This window comes from Chelonia mydas, chromosome 13, assembly GCF_015237465.2.
Source record: "Chelonia mydas isolate rCheMyd1 chromosome 13, rCheMyd1.pri.v2, whole genome shotgun sequence".
Lineage (NCBI taxonomy): Eukaryota > Metazoa > Chordata > Testudines > Cheloniidae > Chelonia > Chelonia mydas.
In genome coordinates this window covers 2,955,541-2,973,936 of record NC_051253.2, presented here as the reverse complement: position 1 = coordinate 2,973,936, position 18,396 = coordinate 2,955,541, and the positions used below count along the sequence as shown (strand labels likewise).

Genomic DNA, 18,396 nt, shown 5'->3' with positions numbered 1-18,396 from the left:
TGCTTCAGGGCAGCACCTCTCACTTACAACGTGGTTTCAAAGCGACGTCGCACGGGACTCCGGACCTTGTGCACGTGCCGTCGGAACATTCTGAAGTGGCACACACCGCTTTGTGGTGTGCTGGACATGACATCACCGCGCTTTGTGGTGCTGACATCATACGGTGATATGACGTCATCAGACCGTTGTGTCGACGCCCTCTTCTGATCTGACGCCGTCACTTTCTGACGCAGCGAGTTCATGTGTCAGAATCACATCCCCGACGGTGAATGCCTTCCCGCCATTGCGCTGTCAGGATGCCCATGTTGGCACTTCAGTGTCATGAAGTCGTGACACCCGAGCCTGGCTCCACAGAGGAGCTGAGCCCGCTCTAGGCCCCAGCGCCTGAGGGGCGCCCGTGAAGGACAGAGAACTACAATTCCCAGAAGGCAGTGCCGTAGCGTCTCGTACGGCGCATGCGTGCCTTCCTCGCGTGCGCTCGGCCTGCCCCGTTGCCCCGCCCCGCGTGCCCAGCTTCCGCTGCCGCCGCAGCACGTCGCGAGCTCGGGGAGAGGCCGGGTTTCCGATTCCGGCCAGCCTCGCTCTGGTCCCTGCGGCTGGCTGCCGAGCCTTGTGCCTCCGCCATATTGTCTGTGTGAGGCCGGTGGGGAGGGAGGCGAGAGCGGCGGCCGCTTCAGGTACCGGCGGGCGGGGCGGACCCGACCCCTCCTCCCGGGGCCCGGCGGGGCGGGGACCACCCCGAGGCATGGCGGGGGCAAGGATGGGGCCACGGCGGAGGGGTCCCTGAGAGGGGAGGGGGGGGTCCCTGCAGAGGAGGGGGCCCCTCCCCGCTGTGTGTGGGGCCCGGCCGGGGGGGGTGCCCTGCGGGGGGGCTCATCCTCCTTCCCGGCCCCAGGGCTGTAACTCTACAGAGGAGGGGGCCCCGCTAGGGGATAGGGAGGGGGGGTGCCGGGGAGAGGGGCCAGCTCTGCGGGGTGGGGCGGGGGTGGGCCCCTTCTTAGTTCTGGCCGGGGGGAAGGAGGAGGGAGGGTCCCAGGGTCCCACCCCGTCTCGCTTCTCTGGGAGGTGGAAGTGGGTGGGGGGGGGTCTATAGCCTCCTGGAGAAGAGGAGCCCCTCCCCATCCCAGCCCTGTTGGCAAGGTGTATGCCCCTGAGAGAGGCAGTATCCTCCCCACTCCCCTTATCGGTTCGGGGTGGGAGGGGGAAGGACTGTTCCCCTGGCTGAGAGGATCTGTCTTGCCCCACCAGGGTGAGGGGTGGGAAGAGGAAGGGTCCATCTCTTTCTGCCAGGGGAGTATGTCCTTTCCCCATGTGAAATAGGATGTTTCTTCTTTTAGCTTCATTGGGAGGGCGCTCTTGCCCCTGAAGCTGTGGTTTGTCAGGCTCTTCTCAGCTCTGTGGATGGCAGGGGGTTTATGTCCCGAGGAAAGCTCCACTTATCACTGCTCTTCTCACCCCAGCTGAAAATTGGTTCAAAATACTTTTATTGGAATAGCAAGTTCTATCACTATTGCTCAAGCATGTGAGTTTTGTTTTATTATTTTTTAAAGAGGACCGATTGGGTAAGAATGTTTAGGCCACCTACATTTTTCTAGCCAGTCTTTCACTGGGAACAGTGGGAGATTTATACAAAAACTGAGGATGGAGTATGCTCCTTATATGTTAGCGAAACTTTTCGGCCGTGATCTTGTGCCAGGGTCCGGTAGTGCAATCCTCTGTGTCCATGTGGAGTCCCATTGACTGCAGTGGAACTCTGCAATGATGCAGAGGTTTGCACTATTAGGACCTGATGTAGGTTTGAGAGGCTCAAGAAAGTTACTGTTGTAATCCGCATCTTTTAGTGGGAAGTAAGTGGTGGAGGGCACTGCTAGGACCACACTATTCCTATTCTCTTTTGTTATGCTCTTTTCATATGTAGTTACCAGATTTGTGCACATAAATATGGTAATTGTACAAATTTGGTTCACAACACTACCTAAATTATTTGGAAAAAGTGGCCCATAAAGTGTCATAACCAGGCTTAAGAGTCAACAACTCATTGAGATGGCTGGGGGGCAGTTCACACCTCTCCTAGAGTTGCTGTTTCAGGCTACTTGCAGACACCTGGAGGCAACACATCAGCTTTGCATGTGTTTATACTCAGGCCTGATCTAGACTAAAAAATTGTATTGACTCAGCTACATTGCTCAAGGGTGTGAAAAATCCACACCCCTGAGTGGCATAGTTAAGGTGACCAAACCCTGGTGTACATAGTTCTAGGTGGATGGAAGAACTCTTCTGTCAGCCTAGTTCTTGCCGCCCAGGGAGGTGGATTACTTGCACCAACAGGGGAACCTCTCCCTTCACCGTAGGTAGTGTCTACACTGAAGCACCACAGTGGCCCAGCTGCAGCTGTGGTGTTGTAGCATTTCAAGTATAGACAAACCCTCAGTTCATGTTTAGAAGACTGTCTTTGTAGACATAGGTGCTAGAAATATACTCTTTAAAAAAACCCAAAAAACCACTTGAAGTATGCAGAGTCAGATATTCATGGGGCCATGTAATACCTGAGGCAGGCAAGATTAGCCCATGGGTTGGGTGTTTGGCTCTAGTGGAGCAAACCATGGACATCTGTAATAGGTAGGTATCTGTCCCATATATATATCCCTCTTCTGTTGAGACACACACATCTGACAGAGAGGCAAACTTCATTTCATAGTTCTCTTGGGGGTAGATGGATCTGTGAGGAGGGTGGGTTTACATCCCCCTGTGATGATGGAGGGCCTTGGACAGTTAGGTGTCAACCTCTTTTCACACCTGTAGCAGAGAGAGGGAAGTACAGTATTGCCTAAGGGGTGAGGGTGGAGTTCTTCCCAGCTCTGAGGTGGAGGTGTAGGCCTTTGAGGGTTGGGGGTCAGGGGTCTGTTGCCTTGCAACTCAGAGGTGAGGAGTTAAGTAGGGTATGTTTGGGGTGGATATAGGTTTTAATATTTTCTACATATTAGTAGAAACTACATCCTCCAAAATCTTGTCATGGGGAGGTACAAAGCTCTTGGGGTGCTGATAGTATAAACTTCTCGTGGCTGTGTTTTTCTAAGTAGGATGTATTCTCTGAAGAGGAATCACTTTCTTGCAAGTATAATCCCGTAATGGAGTGGGTGGAATGTACTGGGAAGGTATTAATCCTAAAAATGATTTGAGGGAAGTTATGAAGAGAATTCCAAAACAAGGGGGTGAATCTGCAGGGGTGGAATGTGTCCTGGCACTGGCTGTAGTAAAAAGAGGGGGGAATTTGACATCAGTGGAGAACCAGGTGATCTAGTACGGCCAGGATTAGATGTTGGAAACTGAAGGAAACTAGGTCCTGGACCAAGAAAGGGTGGTGTCATTGCTCATGTGGAGGGGAAGTATCTCGTGGAGAAAACAGGGAAATACATTTTGGCTGGGGTGAAACATAAGGTGGAGGTTTATATAATAAAAATGAGGGGAGGAGTAGATCCTGGGGGAACATGGATTGTGGGAAAGGGATTAGAACATCAGCAGTAGGTGTTGTGGTCAAAGTGGGGGAATTAGATTGTAGGATGGAGCTGGGGCAATGGAGATGAAGGCTATAGTAGTGAAGGGGAAGGGTTGCCACTTCATAGTCAGGAGGTGTGTGAGTTGAGAATGAAGATGAGCTCCTGGGGCTGGGGTGCAGGAAAAAATTGTAGTAAAGGTACTTTCTCAGGGTTGAAGAAGAAATTACTTTGAGTGTGAAGGATGTGATAGAAGGGGTGCACTGAGATTAGTTTGAGGGAACAAGTGTGTTAACCAAATGATGTGAAAGGAGTAAGAGTAGGTGACAGAGTGGAGGTGTGATTAGTTTCCATGTCTCGTGTTATCTCTAGGGAGGCCTGGGGATCTATTTCTGGGTTATCAAATGTGTCATTCTTTTTATCCAGTGATAGTGGATTGCTTATATTAACGTGTGTCCCTTGTGGGGCTCTTGGGGTGGGGTTGAGCTCTTTCTAGTGAGAAGTAACTCCTAGATTTTTAAGTCCAGAAAGGACCGTTATGATCATCTAGTCTCATCACAATGATCAGCTAGTTTTGATTACAAGGAAACTGCCTCCTCTGAACTCCCTTGGTGCCAGATGCACCATACATAGTTGCCAAAACTTGGTCTTCTTCCTTGATGACTTCTACAGTGTAGTTATGAGTTGTTGGTACAAAATTCTTTAGTTTATATTGACAACTAATAGTGGGGACACTGTAGAACAAATTGAGTTTAATATAAAAAATGAGAGCCACTGTACTGATTATTTTAACTTTCTTTCAACAAAAACCTTATTTTAAAAAAAGAGGAAATTTTGGCAATCACAAGAGTGCCACAGGTTTTAGAGTGATAGTAGCCATCTTGGTCCCAGGATGTGAGAGAAACAAGGCGGGTGAGGTAATATCTTCTGTTGGACCAACTTCTGTTGCTGAAAGAAACAAGCTTTTGAGCTTACACAGAGTTCTTCTTTAGTCCTGAAAAAGATCACTTTTTAAGCTCTTTCAACAACAGAAGTTGGTCCAATAAAACCTACTACCTCACCCACCATGTTTCTCTCAGATTTTAGGTTGTTTGCTGCAGAATATGGGAATCTTGACAAAAGGTAGTTCAACTTCCACTTCAGTGAGACACCTAGGTGTTCAGAACAAGTTGACTTATGAGGTTGGTCATTGCTAACAGCAGTGTGATCTCCACTATAGTCTACATTTTTAGGGCATTTGGGTATGTCCGTCTTGACAGAGGCATATACATTTGTACTGTTTTCAGAATAAATGAACCTGAGGGATTTGGATTCACTTACAGTTAGTAGGCATGAAGAATGTTGCCAAGATGGAGGACAGATTCTTCTTAGAACAACAGTTGACAGTTGTGTGACTTTTATTTTTGTTTTAATATTTTGTATGCTAAGGATGGTCTTCAGCATTCATATCCCTACTGAGTTGTAATGACTGTTGAATACTGCTAGTCTTGTGGATTTAGTTGTCTTCAAAAGTGCTGGTATGAAATGCAGAATTATCATGTGACGCATTCCTTCGTGGATACATTTCAATTGCCCGCTCTGTCTGAGAGCTGCCCTGTCTAACAAAATTTTTATACAGGGCAACCTTTCCCTATACTGTATTAGTGACACAATAGCTGGCATTTAACAATCTCTGATTTATGCAGACCGTGACTGTTTTTCTCCCCTTGTAGTATTTATATATAAACTTCTCTGAAGTTCAAGTATCAGGTTTCCTGATGCTGCCTGAATGTTATTGAAAATGACTTGCAGTCACTTGTCTTGCAGTCCAGTTCTGTCACTTTCTGTTGATAACCACAAATTTTCTGTTGCACAAAGTTTACAAATGTTACCTGCTTGACAGGACCAGACAGCCATGAGGATTTCCTGAGGAGAAACATCCAAATAGTGAGATCTTTTTTCCTTGTGGTGGTGGTGGTACTTTCCAACTCTGCAAATACATGGGCTCCTTAAAAACTTTAAAAACAAACCAAAAAAAAAAAGTTAAAATAGCTGTGGCTTTGCTGTCTGAACTCCAGAGAAAGCACTCTCCTTAAATAATCCATGAGGGAAACCATGTAGGAGATTGCATATCAGTGCTCTCTTAGAGCCTGCTTACTAATTAATGACAAGAAAAGACCACCCTTCAAAGCAGCAGTTTCTAGGTAGGGTATGATTTTCCAGAACTCAGGTGGATGGGAGGCCTATGTTAATCCAGTCTGAGATCAGTTGCAAAGTGAATATAGAACATAAGAACGGCCATACTGAGTCAGACCAAAAGTCCATCTAGCCCAGTATCCTGTCTTCCAACAGTGGCCAATGCCAGGTGCCCCAGAGGCAATGAACGGAACAGGTAATCATCAAGTGATCCCTTCCCTGTCACCCATTCCCAGCCTCTGGCAGACAGAGGCTAGGGACACCATCCCTGCCCATCCTGGCTAATAGCCGTTGATGGACCTATTGTCCATGAATTTATCTAGTTCTTTTTTCAACCCTGTTATAGTCTTGGCCTTCACAACATCCTCTGGCAAAGAGTTCCATAGGTTGACTGCATTGTGTGAAGAAATACTTCCTTTTGTTTGTTTTAAATCTGCTGCCTGTTAATTTCATTGAGTGACCCCTAGTTCTTGTTATGAGAAGGAGTAAATAACACTTCTTTATTTACTTTCTCCACGCCAGTCATGATTTTATAGACCTCTATCATATCTCTCCCAAGTAGTCTCTTTTCCAAACTGAAAAGTCCCAGTGTTATTAATCTTCCCTGATGCGGAAGCAGTTCCATACCCCTGATCATTTTTGTTGCCCTTTTCTGAACCTTTTCCAATTCCAATATATTTTTTGAGATGGGGCAGCCACATCTGAACATATATAGTGGTGCTAAAATCTCCCTTTCTGACTTGAAGGAGCAGTTATTTACTGTTGCCAAGCGGAGAAGTCCAGCAGCTGCAAGCTTGATAAAGGGTTATAGTTTGGAGATGGTTGGCCAAAGCCCCAGCAGAACAAGATTTATATTTGGCAGAGTGGTGTGTGAGAGAGAGAAAGAGATTGGCTTTGCATTGGGATTCTTGCAAGCGCTGTTGTTTTGGGTGGTGTCTATTACAAATTTTCAGAGGTAAATGCTTTTTTTTAATGCATTCCATGACTTTCAGCCTTTGGTGCATGACTTGCACCCTTCAATTATCCTATATACTATGGTATTCTAGTGGCACAGCACCAACTGGTACAATGTGGCATGTGTGGGGAAAAGGACACTAACGTGTACCACTGTCTTATACTAGATGTATTCGTTTGGCAACACTTGTTTACTCTGGTACGTTAATAAAGCTTTTAAAATTGGATTGAGTTTCTCTTCTGCCAGTCTCTTAGGTAACATGTAGCACTAACACCTGCCATGCTTTGAGGATATCTTGGAACGATAGGATGAAAGCTCCTTCGGCCCAGTTCAGAAGTGGGGATGAAAGAGCCTGTGCTTTAATGAGAATACTTGGGGTTGGACTTTTAGTTGTGATATAGATGCCTCAATAGAATTTGGTAACCTGAGATAATTCAGTAGACTTAATCTAGAACAAGTCTTAGAGTTTTTGGGTCTATGAAACAAATCCAGACAGTTTTCCTTCCTCTAATGCAGGGATACTCAGACGGAGGCTCAGGGGCCACAAGTGGCTCTTTAATGTGTGTCTCCTATGGTTCTTTGCAGCACATGATATTAAAACACTGCAATTTAATTATTAACCAATCAAGATGCTTTTATGATGTTAACCAGTTGTAGAATACTTGGTCAGTCATTTTGCTGAGAGAATTAGATAAATAAAATGGTAAATGAAACAATGCATTCACGCTACTGTGATTCTTCTGGGTAATGTTGATCGCTAATATGGTTCCTGAACCACTAAGGTTTGAGTATCACTGCTCTAATATAACTGACTTCTGTGATCACACTACAATGCACAGAACTAGCCTTAATATTTAAGGGAGGATCAGAGAGACTTTCTTGGGGGGGAGCCTCCCAAAGTCAACAGACAACATAAAGCGTTTGTTGGGAGTGGAGTGGGAGAGAGTGGAAGGAAACCTCCTGGTTATCAGCAGCCTCCTGTTGCAGGACTACTTCACTGCTGTTGGGGCCAGGTTGCAACACTTACACAAGTTTTGCATGCAATAGTTGCTCAGATAAATTCGGGACCATTGGAGGGATTTTTATGTATTCCTTTGAAATTTAGCCCTTATAAAGTTGTCTGCAAACATCAGCAGATTCATTGCTTCAGTGAGCACCCCTATCAGACAGATGTGGTACTTTTGCCATTTTACAGATGGCTGAACAAAAGCAGAAAACTTGTTTTGCCTGAGACTACTGAGGAAGCTAGCATCAAGTGTGGGATTACAGCGCAGGTGTTCCTTGTTCTCAGTCGTGTGCCTTGTCCACTAAACTGTGCTGCTCCATTCTAATGGGATGCCTCTCTTATGGCCAAATACAGCTTTGGCCAACTAAGCTGTTAGGGAGTTTGTGGCATCTTTAGTGCCTTCAGTGTCAGTTTAGAGTGTGTGCTAATGCTGGAATTACTCTGGGAGACTTACTGCCAATTTCTGAACTAAACTTTCCTGCCATTTCCAGTTATAAAGGGTTGATCAAATTTTCTTTTAAGTTTAAGTTGCAAACTCTTCCCTTGTTGCCTGAGTTGACAGAGAGGGTCTTAGGCTTTATAAAATCTGACTCCTTATTTCTCCACAGCTGAGCATCACCACCCATTTAAAAGGAAACGGGAAGGATAGCTGGCTCAAAATGTAGCTCAGGAGGCAACAATGATGGGAGAACAAGACCGGGGTAGCCAAACTTACTAACTCTCTGAGCTGCATCTGACAACCTTCAGAAGTTCGAGAGCCGGGGCATGCCTGCCAGGGCTCTGGGCTTCAGCCCTGCTCCTGCTGACGCCCTGATCCCCAGCAGGCACGCCCTGTGGGGCTGAAGCTCCTACCCCACCACCCCGCTACCAGGCACAGGTCCAGAGCTCCCCCCACAAGTCTGGTAGGTGGAGAATGGGAGGGAGGCATGGTGGGGCTCCACGAGCCACACTTGAACTGTAAAAGAGCTGCATGCAGCTCATGAGCCACGGTTTGGCCACCCCTGGATTAAATTTAAAAATTGTCTGTTGGTGTTGGGCTTTTTAATCTCTGACTTTCAATAGAATGCTTTCTTTGGATTTTAAAATTTTATTTTATTTTTAAGTTGACAGTTGTCCCTTTAACGGGCAAATGGATTCCTGGAAAAAAAGATACAAAACACCAGTCCTGGTAAATCCAAGCCAATTTCTATTTCTAGTTGGATTATGAAAAATTCAGATTGCTGGAGTTCCTGTATCCCTGTAGGTATGCAAACCAAGTCCCTGTTGCCAAGTTGAATTTGTTTTTAATGTATACCACAACAGTCACTAATTCTTCTGTGTTAGGGTTAAGAATGGGATTTTTGAGTACTGAGTGAAGAAAGACTACCTTCTTTTTGACCAGATAGGCTTCACTGTAGTCATCTACAGTGTGTTTAGATATTTTATTTAGAGTAACATGCACTTTGTGCTAAGTCCTTTCTAGACACAAGGACAGTCCCTACTCCAGGGAGCCCACAGTTAGTCAGACAAGGAGGCAGAGGTTAGAGGAAAGGGAATGATGACAGGCAGTATGTATGTAAGTCAACTAGATCTGCTTTTAGAATGTTTCCAGTAACTACATTGGACATCTTTAAACACTGGTTATTTCAGAGGTGGACCCAACCCTTAATTCTGAAAGGTGGTATTTTCCCCCCAGTGGTGCAGTAGACCAATAGATGCAGGTTTGGAAAGGATTCTTTTTTTATTCTTGTTCTTTAGGCCACTTTGGGGGAGGAGGGTGATTCATCATAATTTTGCACCTCTCAGATACCTGGTAAAAAGTGATATTTCAGAATGCGCCGGCTGTTTTCTTTCCTAGCCACATGAACACTGCTACAATTGCAGCTGTTAACGAGCTTATGTGAGGAAAGTAGGAGTGAGTGGAAAGCCTTTGGACACATCTGAGCAATCAGCCTTTGCTCTAGTTCTTGGAGAAACCTGCTTGGTATATGCTCTTTCTAGGGCTGATGAAGAGAGAGGAAGATGTCCCTGGATCTCTGGGGGCAACAGGCAGCCACAAGAAATAATTTTGAAAAAATGGGATAATCTTGTCATTTCTCATCTTGTTCCTCTGGAGACATTTTCTTCCAGCTTAGTCTGACTCTTATAACTGGGTCATCTTCTGTAATGGTCACATTACATAGTATTGAAAAGAGTTCAGCGGTTCTCTGTCTAGATAAACCCATAGCTTTCTGGTAATATTCTGCTGCGGGTGGAAGTAGTGAAGCAGTGCTTCTACGACCCACTCTATGGATTGTTACTATTTAGTGATGTTTGTATCCAGGGATGTCTTATTTATACACTTACTCAGAAAGGTCAGGAGTTAGATAGCTGTTGCAACATTCCTCAGGACACCAGTCTTCTGGGAAGTTCTTGGCTTCCAGTTCCATTAGTGTCAACGTAAGCACTTAGACTCAGTGTGACACTTGTTTTGGGTGTAGCGCCCTGAAGAATCCCACACTCAGAATTTTCTGCAAGGAGAGCTTGGTGCCAGAAGAACTTCCATTGAAAGGGCAAATGCATTCCCATAACTTAGCTACGCTCTCAATAAACTAGACAAAGTGCCTTTTCAAAACAGATTTCAGAAATACCTGTGTCCAGAACTGTGAAGGGTGCTGGTATCTCATAGACAGCAACATTTTGCTGACCTTTTGCAGGGGATACTTCCACTGAGCAGTAAATTGACACACATTTTATTAATTAATACTTTTTTGTGCTGTAAATGTATACCACCCCTTAGAAAACACAAGTTCTGTGATATGAGGGGCTTACTATTTAAATTAATGAGAGCAGTTTTTAAAAGCTGTCGGGATCTTTCTCTTTTTTAAAAAAAAATATGGCTAATTTGACTGTGGCTTAAACTAATCAAAATGTTTTTTTTTTAAATAGAATTTTAAGCATCTCAGTCTCGGCTTTCTCATCATTCTAGTGGTGCGCTGCACTTCTTGTGTCCTGACCTACAGAGTCAAGCTCTCAAGATGGCATACTGTTTGCATCTTGTTACTGATTTGAGTTTTAGAGAACTGATATAATCCTTTTAATAGATACAGAAAAGAGGATTGTAATGTGTATGGTGCCTAGCACAATTGCTTCTGGTCTTTGATCGGTGCCTTTACCCACTTCTCTAATACAATTAATAATCAATTATACACTTCATATTTCATTTAACTGTGGTCTCATGCTTTTACCCTACATAGGATAAATTAAGCTCTGTGGGGTACTTCCAATAAGGATGTTATATGAAATAGTGATAAGCCCATTCTCGGTTTGGTTAGTTTGTTAGAAAAATTTCAAATGGTCTCTAAGAGTTTGTCTGCATGGGGAAATTGACTAGCATAGGTATAGCACAGGGGTTCTCAAACTTCATTGCACTGTGACCCCCTTCTGACAACAAGAATTACTACCTGACCCCAGGAATGGGGGCCGAAACCTAAGCCTGCCCAAGCCCCACTGCCCCAGGTGGGGGGCCAAAGACGAAGCCCAAGAGCTTCAGCCCCAGGCTGGAGGCCTGTAACCTGAGCCCCACCACCCAGGGCTGAAGCCGTTGGGTTCGGGCTTTGGCCCCGGGTGCCAGCAAGTCTAACACTAGTTTTTGCGACCCCGTTAAAACGGGGTCCCAACCTATAGTTTGAGAGCTGCTGCTATAGCAGGTTCCAGAGTAGTGTTCACACCTGGGAGTTACAGCTGTTCCAGAATTTTTCTGAATTATCCTGCTATAGCCATGCTGGTCAGTTTCCCCATGTAGACAAATCCTTAGTATTGAACAATCTTTAATCTTTCTAAAGCCAGACTTTTTTCCTCCTTCACCCCTCTTTTAGCCCCATTTTGTCTGATCTCCAGTATAGCATTGACTAGAAACCCAAAACTGTGATTCTCACTTAAACCATGTTTGTGGTAGAAGTGAGCCCTCTCCAAGTCTTTAGAAATTATTGGTTACATCCACCACTTAAGAGGAGGTGCTGAGATTTCTTCAGAGCTGTACTGCATTACTACGGGCCTCAAGTACTATGGTACTTGGCTTCCTTGCTTTGTAGTGCTTAGTGCCCCAGGATGCTTTTTGTTTCTGTGGGCAGGATAACAATTTTGTTTTAGTATCTGGTGAGGATAGTAATGTGAACTGTAGATTAGAGTAATCCAGCTGTTGGCACTTGTCTCCTTGTGTCTGCCTTTCTGATAAAAAGTGCACTGTTTTCAGTATTACATGTGCTTCTGCTGAAGATTAGGGCAATCAAATACCTGTTGCAACCAGGAGCAGTGACCATTGTTGCTTTTAGGCCCTGTTCATGCTACAGCTTGTATTGAATCAGTTAACTGGCATGGTTGGCTCTGGCACATGATTGCCTTCCTGTAACCAGCTCAGCACACAACTGTATTTTGCAATGTGGACACAACCCAGTCTCTCCCCACCCCTTCCACCCAACACATTTATATGACTAGTTTGGTGATTCCTTCTTTCTCCTCGCTCTGTGTGCAATAAGACATGCTGGACATGGAACAATGCACTCTTCTTGATGCCACATTGCATTTCCTCCATGTACTCTAGCCTCTGGAGATTCACTAGGATAGCTCTCGAAATTTTCCCTCAATGAACAGGTATTGTCAGGCAGTTTGGTATGTGCAGATGCACAAACAATATTGTGAAGGCTAGAAATTTGCTGTGTGGAAACAAACTTTACTTTATTGCTTGTAAACACTTGGACAATGCCTTTTAATCTGTTACAAAATCACAGGTCAGAAATAGTGTGGACAGGGGCCTCTGTTCTGTCTTGTGCTTTTTCCCATCTTTTTTGTTGTTTGACATACTGAACATTTTGTTGGCTTCATTGCTGTTTGGTTTGAAGGGAAGTGTCCACCCAGATCTGAGAGCATAAATGATGGAAGCAGGGAGTGGAGATGATAGTGTTCATGCAGAAATAAACAAGTCACATGCTACATATAGGCTCTTTCCACACTACAAGTGTAACTGTGGTTTTGTAATCAGTTCATTGCACTCATTTGACCTAGGTACAGCTCAGCTGTTTGAGTTGTCCATAGTGCAGCTTTTCTTCCTCTCAGCTATGGGCTGAACTGTATTTTGCATGTTCCTGCCTACCACACTGCCTAGCCGTGTTGGTATCAGTACGTTTTGGCCGGGAATTTAAATCATCTTATTTTGCCCTCTTGCATTAAACACCCCCCCCTCCCTCCAACACATTTCTTATTGAAAGGGATGAGAGAATTGACAGTGCTGATCACTTTTGGTTTTAAAGGAAATGGAGAAAGATTACATTATGTTACATGTAATGTTACATTTACTTTAAAACCAAAAATTACCACTACTGTCATTTCTCTCGTTCTTCCTCATATAGAACTGTGGAGGTAAATACATATTTATCCTTCTAGTCCCTGAAGTTTTTGTGGAATTGTTGGGGAAGCTCCAGTGGGTGGTGGTTTTCTGAGGTGCCTTTTCGGAGGAGTTTTCATACTGTACATCCTGTGTCAGGCTATAACTACATGACTTAGGAAGCCATCTACTGTGAAATTTGTCCTGTTGTTGACTACTGAGACTCACTTTTTTTCAACAAAATGATTAAATTGGTCTTCTAGAAGAAGCTAGATCAGATGGAGCACGCTAGAATTCTTATTGATATTTAAATCCTTGTAAGTGTTCAAACTAAAACAGCCAAGTCAGTTTAGACTAGCCTAGAATCAGCTAGTTCTACAGAGTATTACTAGAAAACTCTCCTTTGCTGTTATACCTACAAAACTTGACAATGGCTAGATTGCTGGTGTGTTGAGACCACTGCATATCATGCTGACCGATATTTTCTCATTGTTTCCTTGTCTCTTCCCCCACCCCACCCCAAATCTGTCTGTCTCCATCTGTCTTGTCTTGTACTTGGATTGTAAATTCTTTGGGAGAGACTGTCTTTTTGTTCTGTTTGTACAATGCCGAGCACAGTGGGGTTCACAGTAGGCACTTGGATAATATAAATAATCTCAAATTAGAAAATTAACCAGCTGAAACATTGCAAATTAGTCTTGCCTGGTCTCTGCATCCAACCAGCTAGGTTTCTAACTTTAGCTCTTTAGTTGCTTAAATTGAAAGTCACTGTCACTCTGCTGGGAGGGAGCAGAGTCAGGAAATGAATAAAAATGAAAGTTTTGACTTGAAATGTACGATCCTAATGGATTGCAGTATACTAAGTGCATTTTAGTAAACTTGTGGATTCTTGCAGTGTATAATTACACTTCAGGGGCTTTTCCATCTATCTGCACTCCTAATTTCTAGTTGTGTAAGTCATGCAGAACCACACTCATGGCCTTAGGCCTTAGATGATTGCTGCATGGTTTTCTACAGTAATATTAGTGTGTTGCAAAGGCATAATACTCTCTCCTCCTAGAGATTTTCAGTTGGTGCTCCCGGCCCACTCCTCTGAGCTGCTCTGAAATGCACCAGTAAATGAGTCTTTAGTCTACATTTTATTGGAGGCTTCAATCATATCTCTGATTCAGACTGTCATGAGGATGCACACCTTTGTAACCTTGAGGCTGCATTATCACAATGACTTCTACTTGAAGTTACACTTAAAAAGCACCTGCATGTGTCAGTTACTGCAAAATGCTGCAGCCCATGATATGAGTAGGGCCCTACCAAATTCAGGGTCCATTCTGGTCAATTTCATGGTCATAGGATTTTAAAAATCATAAATTTCATGATTTCAGCTATTTAAATATGAAATTTCACAGTGTTGTAATTGTAGGGGTCTTGACCCAAAAAGGATGTGTGTGGGGGTCACAAGGTTATTGTAGGGGGGGGTTTGCAATATTGCTACCCTTACTTCTGCACTGCTGCTGGCGGTGGCGCTGCCTTCGGAGCTGGGCAGCTGGAGCGCGGCAGCTGGCCGGGATCCCAGCTCTGAAGGCAGAACTGCTGCCAGCAGCAGCACAGAAGTAAGGATGGCCTGGTGGAGTATTGCCACCCTTACCTTTGCCTTGCTTCCTGCAGAGCTGGGCCTCTAGTCAGCACCTGCCACTCTCCGGCCACCCAGCTCTGAAGGCAGCAACGCAGAAGTAAGGGTGGCATGGTACGGTATTGCCACCCTTACTTCTATGCTGCTGCTGGCGGGGCGCTGCCTTCAGAGCTGGGTGCCCAGTCAACAGCCGCCACTCTCCCGCCGTCCAGCTCTGAAGGCAGCACAGAAGTAAGGGTGGTAATACCGCAACCCCCCTAAAGTAACCTTGCGACCCCCGCTGCAACTCCCTTTTGGGTCAGGACCCCTGGTCTGAGAAATGCTGGTCTTCCCCATTAGATATGTATAGTATGGGGTAAAAGCACACAAGACCAGATTTCATGAGGCGGGAGACCAGATTTCACAGTCCGTGACCTGTTTTTCATGTCCATGAATTTGGTAGGGCCATAGATATGAGCCACTACGAGGACCTAACCAGTGCAGAGAACAGATTCTACTTGCTTGTTATACCTCAAGATGTTGGTTACATTCTACAAAGTCCAAAAGAGTCTCAGATTCTGGTCACCTGAGAAATTACCTCTCCCTTTGTCCTTACATACGGATTATGAGCCAGTAAATTGCTTCCTGCCGTTGGCTTGTCATCTATTAAGGGCAGGGGATGAAATGTGCTTAGTGGAGGGTTTATACCTCAGGGACTTGTCCCTCTGGTTGTGTGGCACAACCTAAATTTAGCATGCTTCAGGGTGCTGTGCAAGGCTTGTTGGTAAAGCCATAGAAATGTAGAGCTGGAATGGCTCTCAAGAGGTTATGTAGTTCAGCTTCCTGTGCTTAGGCAGAACCAAGTATACCTAGGTCATCCCTGACAGGAGTTTGTCTAACCTGTTCTTAAAAACCTTCAATGATGATAGGGCTTCCACAATTTCCTTTGTAACCTGTTCTAGTGCATAACTATCCTTACAGTTTAAAAGTTTTTCCTAATATCTAACCTAAATCTCCCTTATTGCAGATTGAGCTGATTACTGCTTGTCCTACCTTCAGTGGTCACGGAGTACAGGTGATCACCATCTTCTTTATAACAGCCCTTCACGTGTTTGAAGACTCTCATCAGAGCTCCCCTCAGTCTTCTTTTCTCAAGACTAAACATGTCCAGTTTTTTACCCTTTCTTCATAGGTCAGGTTTTCTCAACCTTTCATCATTTTTGTTGCACTTCTCTGGACTCTTTCCAATTTATCAACTTTTTTCCTAAAGTGTGGCAGCCAGAACTGGACATTTCTCCAGCTGAGGCCTTTCCAGTGCTGAGTAGAGTGGGACAGTTACCTTCGGTATCTAACATATGACATTCCTATTAATACAGTCCAAAATATTAGCCTTTTTCACAGCTGCATCATAGTATTGACTCATATTCAATTTGTGATCCACTACTATCCCCCCCGATCCTCTTCAGCAGGACTGCCACCTAGCCAATTATTCCATTTATGTATTTGAGTCTTCCCTTCTAAGTGTAGTACTTTGCACTTCTCTATTGAATTTCACCTTGTTGATTTCAGACAAGTTCTCCAATTTGTCGCGGTTGTCTTGAATTCTAATCTTGTCCTGCAAAATGATAGCAGCTCTTCCCCTTTTGGTGTCATCCACCTATTTTATAAGCATATATCCATTCCATTATCTGAGTCATTCATAAAAATATTGACTAGTACTGACTCTTGTGGGCCTCCATTAGATAAACCCTCCCTGTTTGCCAGCAAACCATTGATAACTACTTTTTGAATATGGTCTTTCAACCAGTTTTGCACCCAACTTATAGTTACTTCATGTAGATCACGTTTTCTAGGTGGTTTGAGACTGTCATGTGGGACTGTGTCAAAAGCCTTACTAAAATCAAGATATCACATCATCTGCTCCTTCCCATCCACTAGGCCAGAGGTCCCCAATCTATGGACTGTGCCCCCTAGGGGGGCGCTGAGGAACATTCAGGGGATGTGCGGCTGGGACCCGCGGTGGGCAGGGAGGGAGCACCGCTCAGCTCCTGGCCCTGGTCCCGGTCCCATCCCCAGCTCCTGGCCCTGTGCTTAGGGCTCTGTTCCCAGCCCGGTCAAAGAAGAAAATTAGGTTGGTTTGGCATGATTTGTTCTTGACAAATCCATGTTGGCTATTCCTTACCACCCTGTTATCCTCTAGGTGTTTACAAATTGATTGTTTAATAATTTGTTCCAGTGTCTTTCCAAGTATCAAAGTTAGGCTGACAGACCTGTAATTTCTCAGGTATTCTTTGTTCCCTTTTTTTTATAGGTCGCTAATTGACCAGTGGAGCTATTACTTAGACTACAAAATATTAATAGAGGCCTGTGGTTTTTTGTAAGGCAGCAAGGTGTAAAGTGCAGCACATACATGGTTGAATTATTTAGATTGTGCCCACTGTGATCTAGGTGCCTTCCACACAAAGGAAGACACAACCCCTACCCTTGACTGTACAATCTAAATAGAACACTTGTAAGGGTTTGTTTGTTTGGGGGAGATTTTTGTGGACCATTCTGAAATACAGCTGTCGTCTTTTCCAAAACTGTCTTCTAAAGCTAGCAAAGATCTTTATTTGGAGCCATTTAAACTGGTGGTTCTCAAACTTTTGTATTGGTGACCACTTGCACTCAGAGGCCTGCTGTGTGAGAGTGTTTCGGGGTGGAGGCTGACGGCTCATGACCCCTATGTAATAACCTCCCAGCCCCCTGAGGGGTCACAACCCCCAGTTTGAGAACCTCTCATTTAAACAAGTGTGCTGCCCCTTAAGTTGAAGGGGTGAGGATATGCAAGGATACAGGAAATATCTCCCTCTTTAGGAGGGAAGAAATGTAAGATTGCAAACCCCAGGATTCACTTATTATGACTCTCAAGGGTGAGTGTCCTATTATGCACATCCGTGGTGCAATATAAATACTAGTCACTTCTATAGAGCCTTCCATCTGAGGAGCTGTAGGTGCTTTATGGTCTCTAAATGAGCTTCACAACAACCTTGTGAGATAGCTATTCTCAATTTATGGATACTAATATGAGATCATGAGCACTGGTATCCGTTCTAGAAGTCGTTATGACTCTAGTCTCTTTAGGTTTGTATAATATGCTCAATACCATAGGAGCTATGCGCTTTCCAAAAGTGCATTCAGCAATGTGACTAGTATCTCTCCTGCATGACTTTCTCCCTTCCTCCTACCAAGGAGATATTGTATGGGATTTTTTAATGGATTATATGTACACTTTGCTGTGTTTGTATTACCAAAGGCAAGTTTAAAGTATGCCTTGCATTTGGAGCAAAAGGTGGTGAGGTTTGTGGAGGGTTAGGTGGTGCTGAAGTTCATTCCACTATATTGGACCAGCTCCTGAGAGAGTTGTCTTCTGCACAAATGAGCTTTACCCTTACAATGGACAATTCCATTTTGCCTGAGGATCAGAGTAGTCAACCGTGATCCCCAGCCCAGTTTTAGGTGATATTTTAAGCGCTCCGGGCTGAGACCATTGCATGAGCATTTAACAATAATAGGCGGCCCTTGTGGAGGAGTAGACTAGTTATGTTATGTGTTCAGGTCTAGATTTCAGACTAGATGGAAGTTACCCATAATATTTAAATATTAAAATTTTTCCTTGGAATTGAAGTTAGTCTGTTCTGTCTGGTTATGACAGTGGCATTTAATTTACATTAAAGCAAGGGCAAAGCTTAACTGAACACTCAGTGAGAGTCACACTAAAAACAAGAAAATGATAAACTGTTTACAATACTCCTAATAAGCAAGATGCAGAGCAGT

General features: G+C 44.4%; 1 protein-coding gene across 5 annotated transcripts in view; it reads left to right on the top strand.

Annotated features, from left to right (window-relative positions):
* The first annotated feature begins 425 nt into the window (after positions 1-425).
* CSNK2A1 (casein kinase 2 alpha 1) overlaps positions 426-18,396 on the top strand; it is a 34,478-nt gene continuing 16,507 nt past the window's right edge. Inside the window, exons 1-3 of one of the 5 annotated variants that reach the window (XM_043527543.1) lie at positions 494-677; positions 1,338-1,522; positions 15,608-15,655. The gene's annotated coding sequence lies outside the window, so the exon portion shown is untranslated. Of the gene's footprint in view, positions 678-1,337; positions 1,523-15,607; positions 15,656-18,396 lie in introns of all 5 variants that reach the window. The other 4 variants (XM_037915626.2, XM_037915628.2, XM_037915627.2 and 1 more) reach the window with 4 other exon arrangements.